The sequence below is a fragment of the Cupressus sempervirens genome, chromosome 5 (genome assembly GCF_028749045.1).
Source record: "Cupressus sempervirens isolate cs-2001-9-10 chromosome 5, ASM2874904v1, whole genome shotgun sequence".
NCBI classification, from domain to species: domain Eukaryota; kingdom Viridiplantae; phylum Streptophyta; class Pinopsida; order Cupressales; family Cupressaceae; genus Cupressus; species Cupressus sempervirens.
The window spans coordinates 236672252-236697466 of NC_143122.1; the positions used below are offsets into that span (position 1 = coordinate 236672252).

General features: G+C 35.9%; 2 pseudogenes; both read left to right on the plus strand.

Annotated features, from left to right (window-relative positions):
- The first annotated feature begins 4350 nt into the window (after positions 1-4350).
- On the plus strand, positions 4351-6155 carry LOC149555376 (putative receptor-like protein kinase At1g11050 pseudogene; annotated as a pseudogene).
- Positions 6156-10193: 4038 nt separating this feature from the next.
- On the plus strand, positions 10194-18168 carry LOC149555377 (putative receptor-like protein kinase At1g11050 pseudogene; annotated as a pseudogene).
- Positions 18169-25215: the final 7047 nt, after the last annotated feature.

The window sequence follows — 25215 nt, forward strand, 5'->3', positions numbered from 1 at the left end:
TTTTCTTACTCTTCTTGAAGATGAAGAAAACATCAAAAATGCTTTAAATTGTCTGGACACTTTTTGTCAAGCCTCTGGCTCTTCCATTCAATGGCATAAAACGCTCTGCTACTGACAGTCTTTTTTGCCAGCTCCACCTTGGCTCAGCCAATTCCGATGGAAATGGGTTACTCATGGAGAAATCTTTCACTTTCTTGGGATTCCCTTTGCTTTCCAGGCTTCCCCTGTGGAACTTTGGAATGTTGTGCTTACAAAGATTAGCAAAAAGCTTGATTATTGGATCACTAAGCCGCTTTCTCTTGCTGGTAAATTCCAGATTTGTTCTAAGATTTTGGCGGCCACCCATGTGTATTATTCTTCTTGTTGGGCTCCCTCTAAAGCTTCCTATCTCAAATTAGAACGTTTTCTCAGAGATTTTCTTTGGGCCTCTGGTTCTGACCATCATGGTTTTCATAGAGTTGCTTGGGATTTCTGTTGTCTCCCAAGGGAATCTAGGGGTCTCTTCTTGCTTTCCACTCAGAAGTAGGGCTTTTCCCTCTATGCTAAATGGACTATTAGAGCTATTTCTAGAGATGAAGCCTGGAAAATTCTTGTTAAGAATTGCATCTCTTCAAGCTCCCCTGCTAACAGACCGGTGTGGAAGGGGATTGGTTTTCAGACCCTTCTCACTATGCGTGAACCAGTGGTCATACAGGGCTCTTTTGCTATAAAGAGCATCTGGAAAGCCTGGGAAACTGTTAAACCTTGGCTTCGTTGGGCTAGAGATGAGTTTCGCAATGGGTTGTCCTTAAATCAACAAAACATTTGGTGGTCCCCCCTATTTTCCTTCCAGGGTACTCCTCTTGCCAAGACTCAAGGTGTTAGTGCTCTACGTTTCTTTAAACATGGCATCCGCACTACCAAGGACATTTTTTCAAGAGTTACCATGAATTTCAGGTCATGGGAGGATATGCAAGTTCAATACCGCCTTGTTCGTGTCGATTGCCAGACTTATGACCTTCTATTGTCTTCCATCCCTGTGCACTTACTTCATAAAGTGGGGATTCAGTCTATTCATCCTTGGTGGTATGATTGGAAGTGGTTTCCTGCCACTCCATTTACCAATTATAAGCCCAATATGGGATACAGATGGCTTTCACTCCACCTTCCGATGGTGGGCATGCTTAATCAACAGTGGCATTTGCATTCTTCACTTTCTCAATGGAGAAAACAGTTTGACACCATTTGGAGTGCCATTACAGAACCTAAGATTGCACACTTTGCTTGGTGCCTTGCCTTCCAAGGTCTTCCCCTGGGGCCTCGGCTCAAGCACATTGGGGTTCCTGATCCCAAATGCCCCTTCTATGGCCAACCTAAGTCCTTTTTGCTTATTTTTTGGTTTTGTAAGCGTGCTCAAAATTATTGGCATTGGATTCATGATTTTTTCAAGCCTTTCAGGCCCGAACCTTTTTCATGGCACATGATCCTGCTAGGTGATTCCCCCAGATTTCCTCGAAAGTTCTCCCAGATTTGGCATACTTTCAAGATGGAAATTTTATTTTCTCTATGGAAAGATAGGAATGCAGTTTTATTCACTCACAAGTTTTTGGATGTTAACATTGCAATGTACACTAAGGCATGCATTTGTAACAATGTCATTATGCAGATACAGGTGCAAGCTAATAAAGTTGCCCTGGAGGTTCCACACTTATAGGAATTGTTAAATTATTGGGGCAATGCTCCTTGCACCATTGCCAGAGTGCCTCCGGATGCCTCGGCCAATGCCTCCTCGTCTCACGGTTGTCGTTCCTGACGCTAGTCCTCTGGCTGCCATTCACACACGCCATGCTCCCAGGGTCCCCGCCACTGCTCTCCCTGCGGTGGTCATGGCGGTTGGAGGCACTGCTCCACTTCCCCACTGTGTGGTGGTTCTAGCTGGTCCCCGGCTACCCGCCTGGGTGGGCTTCTGGCCAGTCTCCGACTCCTCCCCCTAGACGGGCACACTCTGGCAAGTTTCCTTGGCTGGCCTTGGCAATTTCTCTTTTTCGGCCAGACAAGAAGGATGTGGAGACTACGACTACCCTAGATCCTACTAATGCTGCTGACGATTGGACTGTTCCCAGTCCACCTCACAATCCCACTGATGCATTGGGATTTCTTGATAAAGATGATCCTCCTCCCTCTGTTGGTACTGTCTTGGCAGCCTGAGGTTGTTAAAAGTGTTTTTTTTTTTATGAATAGTTTATAGTTTCTGGCTGAGGCCATGTTGTTTATTTCGGCTTCAGTCGTTTGAACTCTTTCGAGGGGTGATCCTGTATCCCCTGGCCCCTTTTTTGTGAATTGTAATCTTAGTAAATTTTATTAATTGAAAAGGACTATTCATAAAAAAAAAAGGATCAAAATGACAATATTTTGGTGATTGAAATGATAGTATTTTGGTGAATTAAATGGAAATGGGTGCGTGATGATTAGATTTTGCAAATGATTTGGGTGTTTTTTTCTTATTGTTCTACTAGAAAATGGAATTCAAATTCAATTTTGGTGTTTTCTTCTTATTATTCTATTAGAAAGTGGAATTCAAATATAGTTTCAATGTTTATTCTTGATAAATGGAATCTAAAGTAAAATTGTGAGTTTTCCTTATTATTAGAATATCAAGGGAAATTGAGTATTTTGCTGACAACTAGAATTTAAAGAGAAAATGAATTTTCTAATTGAGGAAAACCAAAAAATAGCCTAAGGAAGGATTTATCATAATTCTTACCTATCTAAGCCCTTTCACAGTTGCTAGCATAGCCCTTTTTGTGATGGGTACTGCAAGAAGGGGAAAAAACATAGATTTAAGATTACAAAATAAGTACAAGTGGTATTAAGCTCCAGGGAAATCCATAAACTCAAAGGTCTATTAACATTAGTAGGATCTAAAATAAATATAATACAATGGAAAACACAAATTTCTTGGTGTGAACTTAGAAAAAATGGCTTTCTTTCAATGTTAAAAAATGAGTTTTCTAAATATAGGCTAAAAGGGTTATGGAGCATACAATACTGAATTCTTTCAACGCCACAAAAAATCTACTTTTCCTCTACTTGCTAAGCAAGGTAATAGCAAGGGTAATGTCTCCAACAAGTTGTGAAGGACGAGATAAAGGACACAACTATTGTAACATTTAAGTTGGTTTAATGATCTTGTACAACATGTATTAAATCCCATAACAATTAGAGAATAAATTTTAAAATTTCTTGCTAATTAAAGTTTTAAAATTCATATTTTCTCCCTGTCTTTTTTGATGATAACCAATAGAAATACAGATAAATAATATTATTTAAAATTTTAAAAAAATATAAAAATTATGATATTGCTAATAGAATTTAAATGTGTGATTTTTTAGTCAAACTCATTGACCCATGTTTCATGAGTAGTGATTCACATGTATCCATCTGTCATGGGAATAAATGGAACACTTAGCACACATTGGATCTAAGGTGATGTTTACAGAGGTGAAGCACTAGGGCTTCTTGAGAGGTCACCCATCTCAGTACTACTCCAGCTTGAGCGCACTTAACTACGAAGTTTCCTTCATGGTTAAACCCACTTTGCGTGATTAAAAATTATCAAACTTTAGAAAATAAAAGATTCTTAATAAATCTTTAAATCTGATTGATCTCTTTGAAAATATTTTTGCAACTAAGAAATGCAATAGTTACATGACCACAACTTTCCCAAAACCATAATCGTCCAAAATATGTAAAAACATTAGTATCATACCTCAACAACATTGCAAGATACTTTGCAGCGTAAATAAAATGCTTTCAAGCTGATATCCTTTTTATAAGAAAACTAAATTTCTTAAATGTTTTAGAAGGTAATTGGGACAGCGTCTAAATTTATGTTGGTTTGTACTAAGGCAATGAAAATTCGTTCCATGTTCGTTCATATCCGTGAGATGTTTAATCCAACCCAAATATGATGTTTCCAAGAAAAAGAGACCAACGTCCTATTCAGTCAACAGCTCTAGTCGTCCAATTAAACTGTCCACTATCTTCGAGGGTGCCTTTGCAGGCAGGGCACCAGGGTTTATGATTTTTAATTTATAGAAACTTATTTTAAGATTCATAAGGATTGAAAATTACGATTGGATGAGCGTCTAGTAGGTGGGAAGTGCGCGTGTGGACCGTCCAAGTCCTTCGAATCCTAATCAATAAATGTTATTAATGTTAGCAACAGCTGGTCAATGATATTGGACAGAGAATCAAACATTTTCCACCCTGTTTGGCCCATACAAAGAATATAACATCACTTGACAGTTTCCAAAACGGTAAGTATGTTCAGACCGGCCCCTGGAGATACCATTGTCTTTCTGAGACAAAATGAAGATGGAAATGCAAGGATTCGTGGTGCTGCTGTTACTACTCTATTGGGCTAACACAAATGTTGCAGTCGAATGTCCGATTAACTTCGACTATGTAACTCAAATGCCATGGAACACATCATCCTGTCGATCCATTCAAACAGCAGGGGAATTGAACAATTGTGGAATGGCGTTAAGAAGCATGTTGGGCGTAGGCCTTGCACAATACCTCAGAGTTCAATCGGCCTTCGAACTTCCCAACAATGCCTTTGCCGCTGCATGCCTGACTACATTCCAGCAAAAGCTAACATTTTTTAGTCTTCGACCAAACCTGGTTCAACTGTGTTTCAACAACACATCTGAGTTTGTGTCGTCTCCAAGCTCGTGTGGAGGCATTCAGACCACGAAAGACTGGATTGACAAAGTTGGAACAACTGCATTGGACACGGATTGCAAAGGAGATCTCACTGCAATCTCTGCGTGCCATAGATGCCATGAAAGCGGACAAGTAGTTCAGAGGCAACTGCTGAGCATGATCAAAGGGGTTACAGAGAAAATAAGTACCTACTGTTATTATTTTGTGTGCCTCTATGCAATTGGCGTCGTGAATGAATTTGGGCCTACGAACAGAGGAGCTGCAGGGTGTATTCTTCGCGTGCCCTTCGTGAACACAAAACCCACAACTCGCACGCAAATCGTTTTATACGGCTGTACGGGTACTGTACTAGGCATCCTTATGATCTGTAGCTTGGGGATGTGTTACTATTGGTGGACGAGGATTAAAAGGAAAGCCGAGCACAGGCATTTCGTGAAGTCAAACAGAGGCCTTTTGGAGCCCAACACAGGGGCAGTCTGGTTTAATTTGGACCAGATCGCCGGAGCCACCAACAATTTCAGCGCCGGCAATGTCATCGGCGAGGGCGGTTTCGGGACGGTGTACAGCGGAACTCTTTCCGACTGTCAGCAGATCGCGGTGAAGAGGATCAGAAACTGCACTTCGGAAGGGGATCCGGAGTTTATTAACGAGGTGAAGATCATAAACAGCATTAGGCACCGGAATCTGGTTGTTCTGAGAGGTTTCTGTGTTGCCAGCGATGACACCGATGGCCGCCAGCGGTTTCTCATCTATGACTACCTTGCTAATGGCAGCCTCGACGAACATATCTTCGGTAATTTGGGGAAGAAGAGATTGGATTGGGAGCAGCGGAAGAACATTGCAATCGGCACCGCTAAGGGGCTCTGTTATTTGCACTTTAGAGTTCAGGCTGCCATTTATCACAGAGATATAAAGGCCACTAACATTCTGCTGAACGATCAAATGAATGCCTGTGTTGCAGATTTTGGGCTCGCGAGAATGACAACGGAAGCACAATCGCATCTGACCACACGTATAGCGGGCACTCATGGCTATTTGGCCCCTGAATATGCTCTGTATGGTCAGCTCACAGCTTGAGATTATGAGCGGCAGAAAGGCTCTGGAGTCTGGATACGTCTGTGGAGTCCTCGTCTGATTATCTAATCACAGATTGGGCATGGAAGCTTGTCAAGGCGGGCAAAACGATTGAGATTGTAGATGTTGGAATACGTGAGAAGGGGTCTGCAGATGTTATTGAGAGGTTTGTGCTTGTGGGCATTCTGTGTGCTCATTTAATGGTTGCATTCAGGCCAAGCATGGCGGAAGCATTGAAGATGTTGGAAGGGGAGGTCGACATTCCAGAGATTCCCGACAGGCCTTTGTCCCTTCTGAATGAGGGGGCTTTGGAGGATGGATACTACGAGTCCTCCGCTCTTTTTTCAAATTCCCAATCTATGCAAAACATTTAAATAAGTTCTAACGGTTAATAAGCTAATATGGACTTAATTCTCTTTTTGGTTTTTAATAAATGTATGGTTGGAATCTTTGTTAGTGTTTTATGGATACGACTATCCTCCTTACAAACTATCCTCTCTACAAACTGTACAATTGATCAATTTTCAAAAAATTGAAAACATTATGAATTTTTTTGGAAATTTTAGCATTTGATCTTCATGATCTGCATAATTCGTAATCGAAAACAACAAAATATTGGAAAAAAAATACTACATTTTCGTGAATCTGGAAAAAAAAAAGTTTGACTTTGTTTTGTCTTTAGTGCATTTTTTCTAGAGATTAGCCCATCCCATGTTTAATTGTGCTTTAATGTTCTCTTGATATCGTTTGGATGTGTTGATAAAGTGATTAAAAATGTGGTTACTTTCAAACTAATATCATAACATAACATGTAACATATAGTATTCATGGATTATAATATGTAGCATTCATGCACTTCTATCATAATGATCTAAAAGAGGTCATCTCATTTTTGAATTGTGAGCGTCTTGGATTAGGGGTGGAGATTTCGAGGATATTGGATGAACAAATATTAATTTATGAGAGGATTTAACACAGGGGAGGATGTTTAGTGGAACTTTGAGATTGATCGATGTAGGCTAAGAGATTGTCTTATTTAGATAAAAAGGTTAAGATCACAATTATTATTCAGGTAAGAAAAACCCTAGTTAAAAAGAGTTGTGACAAATTACATCCTCTCAAACATGTAAAGGAGACTAGGTGGCAAAGAAAAATATCATTTTTATATCTGTATAATTTATTTTTCAGATTTGTATTTATTTTCTCTGCCATTTTTGTCTACAATTTTCAGATTATTTTGTTCAATTTTTTTTGGCCTATTAGCCCTGTAGAGAAAATTTATACTTGACACATACATGCCCTGACATCTTATTTGTAGTTGGCATGGTTTCTCGCTTCATGCAAGAGCCACATGAACTTCATTGCAAGGCAGCCAAATGAATCTTGCACTATATCCAGGGTACAAATACATATGGGATATGTTATGCAGATGGTACTGGACTACAATTAGTGGGTTATACAGACTCAGAATATGCAAGGGATCTTGATTCTTGCAAGTCTACTTCAAGTTACATGTTTCATCTTGGTTCCAGCCCCATTTGTTGGTAGACTAAAAAACAAAACACTATTGCTCTTTCATCGATTGGGGCTGAGTATTGAGGAATTGTGAATGCGGCAACAAAAGCTATTTGGTTGCAATAGATTCTGAAGGAGTTTGGTTTTGATCTACCTAGACCCACAGTCATCCATTGTGATAATCAGAGTGCTATTGAAATCTAAAAACATCCAATCCAACATCAATGGACAAAACACATTGAGGTTCATATGCACTACATCAGAGAGCTGATTCATAAGCAGGTCATTGCATTACAGTATTGTCCTATAGAATAGTAGATAGTCAACATCTTCACCAAGCCCTTGATGAAGGTCAAGTATCTTCATTTGTGAGATCTCTTGGGGGTGAGGGATTTTTCATCAAGGGGGGTCACATGATTCTTCTCTTCTTTATTTTACTTATCTCTCTTTTTGGAGGAGGGTTTTTCCCACGAGGTTTTCCCTCTTTCTCCGTTTTAAAAGAGATTGCATTGTATGTATAGCATTGCATTTGTACTTGGATACCTAACATGACCTAGTAGTTAGGACCCATTATGCATTTCATCATAGCTTTTGGGAGCTTAAGTGCATTCCCCTAAGTTGCACTTAAGGGGCGGTGTTAGTGTAAATAATCATTATTTACACTTTACTTAATTTTACTTATGATAAATCCATTTTTATTATTTATTAGGTTAGACACCTAGGAGTATGCGTACTCATATGAGTTTTCTTGTTGACAACACAAGAGTTAGCAACTCTATTTTAACACATGGTGTCTACAACACTGGAGTTTGCATAATCAACTAAGTTTTCAAGTGGACAACACAGTTATTCGCACTCTTAATTAAACACATGGTGTTTATAACATATTTTTACATGACACACCTATGTAGGCTTATCCTCTCATCATTGCACTAACTCTTGTGCTCAATAGAGGATAATCCACTCTTCGTGGACATGTGCTTAGTTGTGAGGCTTATCATTTTGCAAACTCCTATTCATTCTAGAGGCCTTTGTATATAGGCTCTCCTAGTGTACTTGTACATCAATTCTATTTCATATTGTTATTCTTATCATACTTTATTGGTCCATATTATGCTAGTGCTTGAGCTTCTTGATCTTGGGTGATTTTGCCCTAAGGAAAATTCTTACACCTCAAAGAGAGGGGCTTGCTAAAGTTTCTAGAAGGGCATTTTTTATGAAAAATTGGAGGAATATTAAAGCTGAATTTTATTGACTAAGAGCCAAGGATTATCTAGGGCGCTATCCTAAGCTCATCCCTTATAATGTTTAAGTCTTTCATTCAACAATACTTTCTCACTAGTGAGCTCATTAAGAACTTTCCAACTTCAGTAGGATAACAATGACCCAACAACAATCTTATGAGTTTTTATATTCTTTCTTAATTACATTTCATGGTTGAAAAAATAAATAAATAAATTTAATGATCATAGATACATTTTACAATAAATAAAAAAGCTACTCTCAAAAGTTAAGATGCTTATTCAAAAGGGATAACATATTTTTTTTAATATCCCATGAAACTAAGGGAAAGCATCCACCAGCTACCCATGTACAAATAGTCATCCATCACGTAAACCCCCAAACAATTCTTGTACAATAATCAATATACAAAAACTAAAAGCCTTGTAATGTATTACATGGGCACTTGTAGTTTACCAATGAATATTTATTCAAGGAGTTTGCCACATTTTTAGTGGTCTAGAACATGACTTGTCTGTATGTACATATAGATTGAAACTTTTTTGTGACATTAATTAGATGAGTTATAATATTTTTTTTGGTGGTTGTGGAACCTCATTGTCGAGATGTTTGTGAGTAATTATTAGTTGACTCCTCCAAATAACCACTTTTGAAGCTTTATGCACACAATCAATTCAATTGTCTACTGAACCATCAAATTGTTCTTTTAATGCTAAATAAGTTCAAATCTCTAGTTGAGCACGTTTCTATAATCAATGTCCACCCACCTATTGTACACCTAACCTGCTAATCAATTCCTTTACAATAGCAAAATATTCAAAAGTAAAAATCTAGTAAATTACTGTAGTGTACTAAAATATGAATATTTAGAAGAAGTGCAAAATATTTTTTCGACCTTTACATATGCTTGTTAGATTGTTTTATTTGTGTGTATTTATTGACATTTTCATTAGAAGAGTTGTACAACATAGTTTTTTAAGTGGTGGAAGTGGACAATTAAATGTACATGTAGGTAAAATAAATAAATTTAAAAAAAGAGAAAAGAAAATGGAAAAAGATAGTGAAATTTTAGAAATGTCATTAAATATCTCCACAATTGCAATTATTATAACTATCTACACCACCTCCAAATGATATTTTTTTTGTTCCACAATTGTTATAACTATCTACGCATTGAAACACCATCGCAGGGTTAAATTGGAACCGCGTCATTCACATTTGTATTTCAATTGACACGATCAGATTAATCATGTACCAACGTCTCTTTGTTTATAAGCTGTTAACATCATCTTGAAAGATCCAAGAAACCATCATTACACCGCCTGCTGCAATACAGATGTGCATAACGAAAGCCATCACTATCTCATCTTCTGCGTAGTGTGCGGAGCATTTAATCTACAAATTTATCATAAATTGGTAATGGAGCAGGTTCCGCTGACCAGTGACCCAAAAAGTCTTTGCGAATAAATTAGATATTGTAGCAGTCTTCTTCATCTGTGGTAAAATAACAAAAGCCCTAAAAGGCAGTGTCCCCAATCCCGCATTCAAATGCTCAAATTCCATGGTTCGATGAAAGTTCGCAACGCGGGTCTCTCTTACAAATTTAGGGCTGCATTTCTCCAGAACTATTTGCATTCATCATTTCTTTAGCAAGAATGATTTGGAAAGCACTCATTCCTCTGTTGTTTCTATACTCTTTTCATGTGGCCAGTGCTGAATACCCAATTATTCTCGACTATGTTACTCAAATGTCGTGGAATTCATCATACTGCCAGTCGATTCGAACTCCTGCCCAACTCGAAAATTGTCGAACGACATTAAGAACTGTGATTGGTGTGGGTCTTGCTCAATTTCTACGAGAACAATCCATTTTCGAGCTACCAATTATGACTCTACCACTGCCTGTTTCAGCAAATTTCAACAGAAGCTCACTTCCATGGGGCTTCCCCCAAATTTGGTCCAGCTCTGTTTCAACGATACATCAGATTATGTCTCAAGCCCAGTTTGTGTGGAGGCATTAAGACGAAGCAAGATTGAATTAAAAAGCTCAGACCCACTTCTCTGGATAACGCATGTAAAGGAGATCTCTCTAGTGCCTCTGCCTTATGAAAAATCAACTATTGCAGTTATTGATTATTAATTTCTTATCGTAAATGATTTTTAAACTGCTGAAAACAAATTCTCAGCTAATATTGAAAAATAACACAACTGCAACTTCACTTATATAATACGAAAAAAAATGAACAACACAATGAACACAATATTTTCAGACAAATTGTCCCTAGAAAAACCCCTAAGGGAAAACCAGTTCTACAGATGAGAAATTATATTAAACTTTGGCAAATCAAGAGATACAAAATTCATTGCCTCTCACTGGCAAACTCCGACAACCTCCTAATTTCTCCTGCTGATATTCCCCATTGCTATCCCCACGCTAACACTGTGCCCTTTGCTAACACTGCAAGACAATTTGCTATCACTGCAAAACGCTTCTCCAAAACTTGTTTCTCCAAATGACCCAATGACCCCTTTTTATACTACCCTATTGGAAAAACCAACGACCGAGATTAAATCAAACCAATGGCTGAGATTAAGACAACTCGACAGCCAATAATAGAATTGGTTGCAAGGTGTCCAAAAGGGAATCACTAAAATTAGTAAATAATTATCTTTGCAATAACCATTTACTAATTCTTGGCAAGTGGACAAACAACTGTCCAAACTACCCATAACTAATGCTGCTATACATAGATAAGGATGAACAACTGTCCAAGCTACCCATAAATACTACTGCTATTTTCGGGTCAGAAATAACAGCTGTCCAACTAACAATAATTAACACTCCCTCTTAGCGAGGAAGCTATTCTGCAAGACACCTAACTTATCTCTGAAGAAGATAAATTTTGCCTTCCCCAATGCCTTAGTCAGAATGTTTGCTACCTACTCCTCTGTAGGTATGTATTGTAGCTGAACAACTCCCCTTTGTACACAATCTCTAATGAAGTGATATCTAATATCTATATGTTTAGACCTATCATGAAACACTGGATTTTTAAACAACTTGATACAACTCTGATTGTCACAATGTATCACAGTAGTCTCAACCTTCTGACCAGACAAGGCTACTAACAACTTCCGAAGCCATATAGCTTCACATGTCACCATGCTAGCTGCTATGTATTCTGCTTCTGCTGAACTTAGAGCCACAGACTTCTGCTTCCTGCTGAACCAAGATACAACTCCTGATCCCAAGTTGAAACAACACCCTGAAGTGCTCCTTTTGTCTATTGTACTTCCTGCCCAATCTACGTCAGTATACCCTATCAACCTGATACCTTCACCTCAAACATATATGATCCCATACTCGACTGTACCACTCAAGTAATGTAGCACATGCTTAGCCGCTATCCAATGCATTCTCTTTGGTTCAACCATGAATTGACTAAGAGAGTTTACTGCAAATGCTATATATGGTCTAGAGTTGACCAAATACATAAGAAAACCAATCAACTGTCTATATAAAGTGGGATCTACATCTTTCTCCTCAGTTGTATCTACCTTCCTCCAATTCGTGATCATGGGTGTAGACATGGCTTTGCAATCCTCCATCTCAAATTTCTTCAAGATTTCAATGCAATATTTTCCTTGACCAAGGAAAATCTCTCCATCTGTCTGCCACACTTCCATGCCTAGAAAGTAGTGCATAAGTCCTAAAGCCTTCATCTCGAACTCTTTTGCAAGGTTCCTCTTGCAATCCACTATGAGCCCTAGTGAACCTTTAAGAAATAAGTCGTCCACATAAAGAACAAGAATGAGAATCTCACCCCCAACCATCAAGTAGTAGAGGTTAGCATCTACTTCACTCTTCACAAAGCCCATTTTCTACAAGTATGTATCAATGCGCTCATACCACGCTGTAGGAGCCTGCTTGAGTCCGTACAATACTTTCTTCAATCTACACACGTGGTTCTCTTTGTTGTGTGCTACAAAGCCTTCTAGTTGTTCTATGTATACCTCCTCCTTCAACTCACCATTAAGGAATGCTGTCTTGACATCCATTTGATGGATTTGCCATCCCATCTATGCTGCAAATGAGATTACAGCTTGTATAGAAGTATACTTGACAATAGGAGAAAATGTCTCCTCATAGTCTATTCCCTCCTTCTGAGAGAACCCCTTTGCCATGAACCTTGCCTTGTATTTCTTGATGCTACCATCTGCACCGTGCTTTATTTTATAGATCCAGCGTGATCCAACTACAACCCTATCTGTTGGTCGAGGTACTACCTCCCACACATCATTCTACATTATTGAAGAATATTCCTCAACCATAGCATCTCGCCATACGTGATGTTCTGTATCTTCTTGATAGCTAGAAGGCACACTATCTACCAAATGACTAACTAATGCCACATAGTCATTGAACTTGACTGGTTGTCTTCACTATCTAGTACTCTTCCTAGGAGCTCCCACAAACTCTTGAGTATCCCTTTGTGTATCTGGAACCACATGGTTCCCCCTGCCAACTATAGAGGATGAAATGTCAACCTCTAAGTCTTCTAGATGCATTTCCTATTGCATTGTTGCTCCATACTCTGTGAATCTTCACTAACTGAGTCTACACTCATACTGGTAACTACACTTGAGCTTTGTTGCCCTTGACTTGGTCTTAGAGCTTCTATTGGCTGCTTACTCTGATCATCTACTGGCAAATCTTTGGCTCTCCTGAATTCTTTGCCCTCCATGAACTTGACATCCCATTTGACAATAATTCTTTTAGTCCCTGGAATAAAAATCATGTATGCCTAAGTTAAGGTCTCACTGTACCCAAAAAAGTACCCCCTCTCTGTGGTCTGATCTAACTTTGTACATGTATCTCCAGGAATATGGCAATATGCCAAACTCTCGAATATCTTAAAGTGACTAACATCTGGCTTCTTCCCTGTGAAAACCTCCTCTGGTGTATCTTCCCTAGAACTTTGTGTGGAACTCTATTCTGAATGTAGATTATTGTATTACACGCCTCTGCCCATAAGTAACGAGGCATGTCTTGGTCATGTAGCATAGTTCTTGCTGCCTCTAATATAGAATGGTTCTTCCTCTCAGCAACTCCATTCTGCTGTGGATTGTAAGGAACAATCCATTCTCTCTTGATTCCTTCTCTGGTTCAGAACTCCTGGAAGACATTTCCTTTGTACTCACCTCCATTGTCTGACTGAAGAACCTTTATCTTCTTTCCTGTCGAGTTCTCCACAAGAGCCTTAAACTCCTTGAATCGATTGAAAACCTCATCCTTAGTCTTCAAGAAGTATATCTAGGTCTTTCTAGAGAAATCATCAATAAAATAACATAGTACTCATATCCTCTGAGAGATTTTGTTGACATCGGTCCACAAACATCTGAATGTACTAGATCAAGAACACCCTTAGATCTGGTGTCACTCCTTGGAAAAGATTCTTTCGTAAACTTCCCCAACACAAATCTCTTACATACATCGTCATGCTCTGTGCTCACCTCTGGAACACTTGTCACTATCTCACGAAGCAGTCTAAGTGTTCCATGATGAATATGGCCCATCCTCCTATGCCATAGCTCTCCAAGATCTCTAGGATTATTGTTGCTCATGAGTGCCTTAGGAGTATCAAACTACAATCTATAAAGGCGACCAGTCCTAACTCCAATAGTTATGGGTGATTTTCAATCCTTGTGCTTAATCAACACATTTGTCCCTCTAAAGAGTACATTATACCCCCTATCCTAAAGAATAGATATAGAAATCAAATTCATACCTAAGCTTGGCACATATAAAACATCATGAAGTGGGATTATCTTTCCATTCTCCCTCTAAAACTGAACAGTCCCTTTCCCAATAGGGTTGAGTTTAGACAAGTTTCTCATAGAAATCTAGATGTTGGTGTCCTCCTCCTTGTAACTGGAGAAGTACTCTCTAACTCCTATCATATGAAATGACGCCCCACTATCTATATACCAAACACACTATGAGGTTGAGCTAACCATACAAGCTATGAATGCAAACTCATCTTCCATTCTACTAGAGAGCTCTTTTGCACTTGCTAAAACTGCCACCTACTTCTTACCCTTCTGCCTCTCTGGGCAATCACTAACATAGTGGCCAAACTTGTGACATCCAAAGCACTTGACCTTAGAAAGGTCCTTCTTCTTCTTTTCATTTTGCGAATTCGATCCTTTGCTACATCCCTTCTTTGCTTTCCCTTTACCCGCTAGGGCAACGTTCTCTTTTTCCACCTCATTTTTTTGACTCTTGTTGGCCCCATTGACAAGACTTAGACTAAACTCCTCCTGAGTGAAATCAGTCCATAGTTGATCCCAACTTGGTAAAGTATCTCGTCCACTGACAACTTGAAAAAATACACTCCATTGCTTAGTAAACCCATTTAGGGCTATCCTCACTAGCTCGTCATCACTAGGGCTATCTCCAATAGCTACTAGCTCGTCCTTGACAAGTCTGAGCCTAGTAAGGTAAATTGTGACATCTTCTCCCTAATTCATTCAGATATTCTTTAGCTTCTCTCTGAGAATTAACTTCCTGTTGGTGGTAGCATTCTGGTATAGATTCAGAATGGCGTCCCACATCTTCTTCGCCGTATCTAGCTCTGCAATATGTAGAACAATATGATCCTTGACACCATCAAGGATTATCCTCCTCACCTTGGCATCGTCCTTCCTATATGCTGCAAGTTGTGTTGCATCCGTTGGTATAGGTACAACACTGGTAGTAAAATCCTTGATACCATTCTCTTCCAACAATAAAGAAATTCTGGCCTTCCAGACACCAAAATTTGAGGCACCATCCAATCTATCTTGATCTCTCAAACCAGCTAAAGCCATCTCAAGGGTTTAAATGAATAATAAATCTAAAGAGATGAAAATTTCTTTCCTAGGGCAAAACTCTTCTACCCTTAACAATGCTCTAATACCATGTGAAAAATCAACTATTGCGATCACTAATTATTAATCTCCTATTGTAAATGATTATTAAACTACTGAAAACAAATTCTTAGCTAATATTGAAAAATAACACAAATGCAACTTCACTTATATAATATGAAAAAAATGAACAACACAATGAACACAATATTTTCGGACAAATTGTCCCTGAAAAAACCCCTAAGGGAAAACTAGTTCTACAGATGAGGAATTATATTAAACTTCAACAAATCAATAGATGCAAAATTCCTTGCCTCTCACTGGTAGAACTCTGACAACCTCCTAATTTCTCCCATTGATATTCCCCACTACTATCCCCACGCTAACACTGTGCCCTTTGCTAACACTGTAAGACAATTTGCTATCACTGCAAAATGCTTATCCAAAACTTGTTTCTCCAAATGACCCAATGACCCCTTTTTATACTACCCTATTGGAAACACCAACGATCGAGATTAAATCAAACCAATGGCTGAGATTAAGACAACTCGATAGCCAATAATAGAATTGGTTGCAAGGTGTCCAAAAGGGAATCACTAAAATTAGTAAATAATTATCCTTGCAATAACCATTTACTGATTCTCAGCAAGTGAAAAAATAGCTGTCCAAACTACCCATAACTAATGTTGCTATACATAGATAAGGACAAACAGCTGTCCAAGCTACCCATAAATACTATTGCTATTTTTAGATCAGAAATAATAGTTGTCCAACTAACAATAATTAACATGTGTTTTGCTAGTGCGGAAGTAGTTCATAGGGAGTTAACGGACATGATCAAGAACATTTCAGAGAAAACCAGTCGAAAATGTTACTATTTCATTTGCCTCTATGCGGCCAGGGTGGCGAATGAATTTGGGCCCATGACTACTCAGGCCGCTTCATGTATTCTCCATGTGTCGTTTATTCAGAGGATGCCCAATCGACGAATTTTGTTCTTTTGTTCTACCAGCACCGTCATTTGATTACTCATGCTTTCTGCTTTAGGCCTCCGGTATTGCTTCTAGGTTAGATTGAAGGGCAAGGCGAATCACATGTATTTTGTAAGAAATAATAGGAATCTATTAATAGGGGCTTTGAAGCCCAATATGGGTGTCGTTTGGTTCAACATTCAACTGATCAAGAATGCCACTTGTAATTTTAGTGATGCCAATGTGGTCGGCCGGGGGAGTTTTGGAACAGTTTATAAGTGCGTCCTCACCAACGAGTGGTGGTCGATTGCGGTTAAGAAGATCACGACCTGTGATTCGAAAGGAGAAACAGAATTCATCAACGAGGTGGAGATCATCAAAAGCATTAGGCACTGGAACTTGGTGGTTCTCAGAGGATTCTGCATTTCTAGCGATGACAAAGAGGGGCATCAGAGATTCTTGATTTATGATTTCATGGCGATTGTTGGTAATGGCCATTTTAACGATCATTATAGAAACATTCAAATGGAGGCGTTCATGGTTATTGTTGGTACTAGCCATTTTACTGATCATTCCAGAAACATCGCTAGCAAGATCATGGTGATGTAGGTGTCGCCATGGCCATGGACATTATAAGAACCGTTACTTACTGGTGGAGGGCAAGGACAAAGCGCAGGCATTTTAAGAGATTAATAAACTAAAGCCTTCTAATCAATGCCGTGAAGCCCAAGATAGGCATAGTGTTGTTCAATGAAGGGAAAATCAAGAAAGCCACGAATGATTTCAGTTGCGTGAATTTAATCAGGCAAGGGAGTTTTGGAATGGTGTAAAAGGGAAAACTTCCCGACGGTCAGATGATTGCCATGAAGAGAATGAAGAAGTGCTCTGTCGAAGAAGATGCAATTTTTTGGAATGAGGTAGAGATTAAGAGCAGCCTTCGCCATCAGAATTTGTTGGCTCTGCAAGGTTTTGGCGTTGGCAGTGGTGACAAAGAGGGGTTCCAGCAGTTTCTCATTTACGACTACCTCACCAACGGCAGCCTCGATCAACACATTTTTAGAAACACCGCTGGGAGAACGCCGATGTGGGAGCAGAGGAAGAAGATTATAATCGAGATTGCAAAGGGGTTATATCATCTGCATTACAACGTTCGGCCAGCGATTTATCATAGAGATATAAAGGCCAATGACATTCTGCTGGATGAGGACATGAATGCTTGTGTTGCTAATTTTGGGCTAGCGAGGATGGCGAGCAAAGGGGAATCATATCTCAGGTAAAAAATAAGGGGTATTTGGCTCTAGAGTATGCTCTGTAAGGAATTCTTATAGATCGGAGTGATGTGTATAGCTTTGGAGTTGTGTTGTTGGAAATCATGAGAGGCAGAAGGGCTCTGGATATCTCTGTGGAATGTTCGACTCAATACTTATACTGATTGGGCATGGAGGCTCCTAGAAACAAGTAAAGTAGTTGAATTGATAGATTGGAGAATGCACGAGAGTCATGAAGGGGTGAAAACAATGGATAGATTTGTTAAGGTGGGTATTTTGTCTACTCATGTAATCTGGCTTTAAGGCCGAGCATGGCAGAGGCATTGAAGATGTTGGAGGGAGAGGCTGCCATTCCCGCGATACCAAAAAAGCCTTTGCCAGTAGCAAATCATAGAGCGACGAACAATGGAAAGGCGTTTCTCAGTGTTATAGAGAGTTATCCTTCAACTCGTCTGTCATTGGAAGATAGGTGGCGCTTGTAACCCATGATGGTCCAGTACATTAATTGTTTATTCCTTGTTCATGTTTTTTATGGAAACATCTCAGCGGAGATGCCGATATCCTTGGTGTTTCTAAGAGAGAAATGAGCTGCTAAGAAATACAGTTCTTTATTTTTTATTTTTCTTGCCGCGGACTCCATTCATAAAGAAGTTTTACTCGTTTGGAACTGGAACTCAAATAGTATTATGCTGAAATTTCTGTGTTCAAAAATTAAGAATTGTCAACTCTTCATGCATTTTACTTGAATTAGCCTTAGGAAAGAAACCAAAGGTCATATAAATATAAAATATTTATTTTAATGTGGAATGTATTTATATATATTTATATTAATGTGGAATGTATTTATATCTTAAATTGATTGCTTATTTGAAATTTAGGAATAAAGATTTAAGTGTCAATAAATGAAAAAAGGTTTTTTAAATGTTCATATGAGTTAGTATATTTTTTAACAATTATTTCTAATTTTATCCTTTAAAATGTTTCGATATAATTTTAACAACAAGATTTTTTAGCATCAAGATTTTTTTTCTTAATAATAATTGAAGGATAGATTTCTTCTATGATATAATTATAGTGTTTCAACATGAAACAAGGACAACAACACAACTCCAAGAAACCTCATTTTCCATAATTTGTTATATGAAATAAAATCCTTTCTTAAAAATTGATTTATGTTCTCCATGACAACAACCACCAACAACTTATCTTGCACCATGATTTTGCTCTATGTTTCTAGTATTGCATTGCACAATTACTTCAATATTTTAGTGAATGTTCAATTGCATGAGAGCATATGCTTCTAGATTTCTTTGTATTTAGATGATTGAGTTGAATGCAAGTTGTAGTGCCATTATAGATTATGTGTTTTAACATATTTCATAACCTAAGGCTACTATACCACTCCCTTTACCTAGACTTCAAACATAGTTCTCTTAAGAAAACATGCTACAAGATTGAGAAAGGACTAACGATCACATAATAACATCATATAAACATGACTCAATAGAAAAGAAGTTCACTCTTTTTAATTGCTTTCTTAGATGCTTTAATATATAATATAATATAATATAGTTATATAAAAAAGGAAAAATGTCATAGCCCCATTTTTATTTTTTAATTTCATAACGGAAAATTAATAACTTTTCCAAGATAATTATCTAAGTCAAAGTAGAAAATAGTTAAACTATCTAACATGCAATATTTAATTCTTACTACATTAATGGAGCAAACAAAACATATTTAGCCAATTATAAAATTTAAAAATAAACAATGTCATATTGTAAAATATTAAATGCTAGTGAATCCTTATAGAGGCTGTCAAACATAAATAAATTTAAGTCTAAATGCTATTTATATAGCATAAAAGACTCTTGGCAAGAGGATCATGAGGGGGGAGAGAGATTGATTTTCAGCTTCACAATTTTAGAAAAAGTAACACAATTTGAAATTAGGAGCAACAAATAGATTATTTAGAAGACTTCAAGGACTAAGGCTATCTTAGAAGTTATCAGTGTAACTTTTAGGTTTTTATTTTTCTTACATAAGTTCTACTCAACAATTTAAGTGTGAAATCTTCTCATAACAAACTTTAGACTCCTATATTTCAGTATGCTTTGTCGACTTTGTATGACTCTTTTGATTTGGTTGGATGTTTGTTGACACAATTCATAATGGTTAGCTGATATAAATGTTTGATCTAGCTTTGCTATTTTTACATGTGATGTATTAGAATATGATGGGTTATCATTGTTAGAGTGGTGGTTATCATTGCATCAAAAGCTCAACCTGTCAATGCCTGATACAATTATTAAACTTATATAATTCACAGGAGGTAGATAGTTCCTTGTCACAAATCTAAAGGGGAGCACTGACTATTTTATGACTAGAAATAAATTGAAGGTTCTTTTTCATCTAGAACTAGAAATAAATTGGATCTGTCAAGATTTGGAAATTATAAGTGCTCTTCTATGGAGAATTATTATTTAGATAATTCACGTAATGATTCTTTCAAAATGTAACTTGTTGGTGACCCTATGGATCCTAGTGATCTAGTTGTGATATGGAATCTGGATATTGTTGATTGTAGGGCTAGCCCCTTAGCAAGAAGGAAATTAAGGTAGGCCAAACATAAAAATGTTAAATAAGGAAGGTGGTTCATCCATTTGAGGGATTTTTAAAAGTTAAAATGAATCGGTCTTCTAGAAGGAAATGTAGACATGCATGAATCAATGGTGTTGGTAGGGACAATAGTGAAGTATTGTGCTCCTCTTTTCCTTCTATATCCATTCTTTGTGCTATAGAAAAGGGTTCTCCCTTGATTTAGAATTAGATTTTTTTGTCACTTAGGTTGCACTCAATATTTTAAATAGTAAACATATGGAGGAGGCTAATTGGAGGAAGCTAATTGGTAATTATTTGTACTAGTAAGATAAATCCTTAATTGATAGTCCTAGATGGATTATATTTCTTTTTGTCATACTTTGAGGAAGTAGAGCAATGTAGTAGGTTTCTTAGTAAATGGGCTTCTAAGAACTGAGGTAAGTAGGGCATGGAATATGAAGTCTCTTGAGATTGATTATAAAGGGGATAAGAACAAAAATATTTCCACAATCCATATGAAACTATAAAATTTTATAATATGTTCTTGGATTTGATTGTGTAATTATTTTTGCATCAACATTTTAGACCACACTTTGTGATCCATCATCAGGTTAAGAGAAAGTGACACTCTTTTTCTCTCATGACACTCTATTTCTCTTATCCTGATGATGGATCACATAATGTGATTTGAAACATTGATAAAAATAAAATAAAAATCACACAATCAAATCCAGAAAAAAATATAAAGAGGATGTGGATAAGTTAATTATGGATTCCATAAAGTTGACTAGTTGTAACCTCTTTCAATTTGATTGTCTTTGCCTTGAGTTTTATTGTGTTTCTCTTAGGTTTTTCTTTGTATGTCTTGATTAATTTTGAATAAGTTAATTACCCCTCTTTTCAATATATAATATTGCATCTTTCTCTTAAATTCTAAACCTTTGATGTCAGAAAGAGGGTATACAAATTTTCAACAAACATGTGTAATTTTATTCTACATTCAAATGATTTTATTTTTAATAAATCAAAATAATTGCAACACCACTCAATCAACTACATGAAAAATTGACAGAAAGAAGATAAGTGCTTATTTTCATATATAGCTTCTAAAGTGATTAAAACTTTTTAAAACATGAATATATTTAACTATGCAAAAATTGCTCTTCAAGTAATGAATACTCTTAAAAATATATTAAATATTAACTATAAAATATCAAAATGCTAAAAATTAAATTTAAAATAACTTCCTAAATCATTTCAACTCCATTCTTGACATTATTATCCAATGATTCTTTTTTAAAACATAGAAATTTTTATCTATGCAAGTTTTCCTTTTAAAGAAATGAATCTTAAAAATACTAAAGAAACTATTTATAAATAATCAACATGCTCAAAACCTTCTAAAACACTACAAATCTATTCTTGACATTATTATCCAATAAAAATATGCTAGCATGACATTATTTGCAAAGCTATGCAAGGTATTTAATTATGTTTTTGAGAAGTAAAGGTCTTGTGAGAATTTTATCTTTTGAACACAAGATTATTTAGAACTTTTTGTTGGAAAATAAGAGTTTCTAACTTTTAGATAATTTCCTACAAACCTAATTTTTTGTCAGGTGTCAATCATTTCTCAATAATTTGACACTTCTCAATAAATTTTCTTTAAATATTATTTTAAAAGCTAACAATATGAACTCTATTTTTTATTGAATTCTCCCTCTAGAAATCCTTAAAATTCAAATACTTAAAGCTAAAATTCAAATAATAAAATTAATAATAAATAATCTACCATTAAAAGAAAAATTATATAATAATTTAAAAAAGAAATGGTCAGCCTGGGATATAAGCTATATTTTAATGGTTCGAGCATCACATACAAAGATCAGAGGTTCTAGATTTTAAATATTGTCAAAATGATATGTTTTATAATTTATGTTAGTGTATTGAAGGATGAAAATAATTAGAAGAAATATTAGGAAAGTGTCCAAAAATAAAACCAGATTTTCCTTTGCAGTCCGAAACTACACCACTCGGAGTGCTTTTTTATACATTACCATAAGAAGGAATAATATGTTAAATTATTTTATAACTTCTCTACTTTTTAAAAATCACACTTATTTACCTTCTAGTTATATGTGGCTTTTGGTTATGGATATATTCTTATACTTAAAATCACATTTTAATATTTTCTTGTATTTTGGGAAAAGTTACTTTTTGTGCATCTTCTAGTGGGCATTCAGTTTCTAGAGTTGATGATTTTTATGGATTGAATGAAGAATGATAGAGATGACTTCTTGGAGTGAGGTGGTTTACATATACTTACAACTAAACCTAGAGAAAAAAAATCACTAGTTCCATATATAATAGGAGCAACTAGAGTTTTAGTTGGGAAATTGGTTAGAATTAAATGCTAATGTGTTGTTGATAATAGTGGCGGTGACCAAAATTTGCTTGATCTGCTGCATTGTTTTCATAGATGCTTATAATGGTTGAGGATATAATATTTTTTTTGCTATGTATGCAAAATTTTTGAACCACTAATTGTTCTATTTTATATCTATAATTTTGGGTTTTCAATGCAAAAGGAATACTAAAAGTGTATTTATACTATCTCAACTCATGTCATATACTTGAATCTTTTCTTCTGGATATAACATTAGAAAATTTTCTCAATTGCATTATAGCCAATTTTTTGGAGTTTCATTAAATTCGTACAACTTGTAAATTTTGTATGATTATTTTTAAGAAGATAGTTTGTATTGGGAGCATGGTGAGTTTTGCCACAATTTTGAGAATTTTTCTAACTACATTTCTCAAGAGTTGTTTAATTTGGAGGTAGAAATCTATATATTGTGACTATGAAGAATGGCAAAGGAGATTGACAATGATGACATCTTGGATATTTAAGGGGAAAAGATGAAAATGATATTAAACCTAGAGAATGAATTGAGGAGAGAAATGTGTTTAATGTGATTCAATATTTCAATACCACCTCCATTTTATTCATGGTTGTTGGTTCCTTTATGATGTATAAGAACACCTTTGTAATGTCATAACTCAATTTAGTTTTTACAACAATATATGATTTTTTTAGTATATCTAGAATGTTTCTTTATACTCTTGTTATGTTGAAAAAATTGCTTCTTTCTTTTTGGAGGGGAGAGGTATGATAAATTCATAACAATTTAGTGGTTGAGTTTCACAAATAAGTGCAACTACAAAGATTATACCTCTCGGGTCTATTTAGAGAGAATCATCAAATGCCACATCAATTTGTTAAATTCTCAAATTCTCCAAGAAATTGTTAAAATCAACTGCAAATTCAACATCTATTTTCGATGCCATGCTCAACAGATAAATCTAGAGTCCAATCTTATTAGTCGGTTGCATGCAATTCAAAGTCTCATTGTCTGAATAGACAAATTACATCAAGTGTCATTGTTTGAATAGACAAATTCCATGGAGAAAGAGTCACAGAGCTTGAAGCTTAATTTTTTGAAGATTTTCCCCATCCTTTGGATTCAAACCCTGGACCTTTGAACAAGTTGGGCTCTGTAGAACAAGTGATTACCACTGCTTGAAAACCCTATTCCAACCCAACTCCATATGTTTATGGTCTTCTCTACATACTAAGACAACACATTTGGTTGACAATTCAAAAACAATATGTGCAACTTTGTTTTTTTAATATACCAAATGATCACGTTGTTCACGTCTTTACTATTTCCAATCGTGTTGTCAATGTTTCAACTACATTTTATTTTAACACCTTCTAAAATTTACTTTATCATTATAGTTCCTAAACTTGCCAACCACCCCAATATGGAAGCTATTTGTTTAATTTTTGAAAGATTACTAATTTGAATTAAAATATCTATAGTTTGATTTTAAGGGCATGATTGTTGTATTATATAAATGAAAATATTTGCCACCTGATATTTGAAGATATTTAATATAGAATTTAAATTTTTTTTTTGATAAATTCTTATTTTTGTTGTAAAGAAAATCTATAAATAAAAATTAGAAAAAATGAATAATTTATTTCAATTTTTTAAATTATATTCACAACATTATTAAATATTGATAAATTTTTAATACTTTAAAATTTGATATTAAGAATGTTTTACATAGCTTCTTAAAATATAGGTAATGTCACAAATATTTTGAAATTAAAAAGTTTTGATTAGATATTTTTAAAAAGAGAATGTTTAATGAACTTAAGTTTGTCATGTATTTTGGTATAGTCATGTTTTTAATTATAAATTTATTTTCTTCTTTGTAAATAACAATTAAAGTACTATAGTAAAATTAATTAACTTAGTACAATTAAAAACTATTTTGTAAATATAAAATAATTTCAACACCACAGGTGACACTTCTTCCCTTGCTCAGCAACAAAATGGGCCTCACCAAAGATGGTTTTAAAAGTTGTCACCAATTCCAAATATTTTTGAGGAATGATTTACAATAGTGAGGGCAGTGTGATTGCTCCCAAAAAAGAGTACAAAAGAAATTATCAAGCTAGATTCAAACATGGGTTCTTCTCATAAAAATCCTGTTAGCCAATATAGTGGTTTCACAATCATATCCATATCTAATATGGTTGTGGGAACTATGATAAAATCTAACACTACTTTTTCTGCAATCATGGTTAGAAAATTTGAGATAAAAGTAGAAATTTCTATCTAGTTCCAAAAATATGTTTGGAGTTTGAAGGGCTTTTAAAACTCTAGCTCTCCATTTTCAAAAAATAACAAGACAAAATATAATTTATTGTTTGTGAAAATACTAGGCAAGTGGTACAATGCCTGGATGTGAGATAATGAAATAAAAGAACAATCTTGTGAATAAATCAAAATTAATCCCCTATGAAATCCAAATATACTATAAATACTCTACACAACATCTTCCTATAGTAGATTATT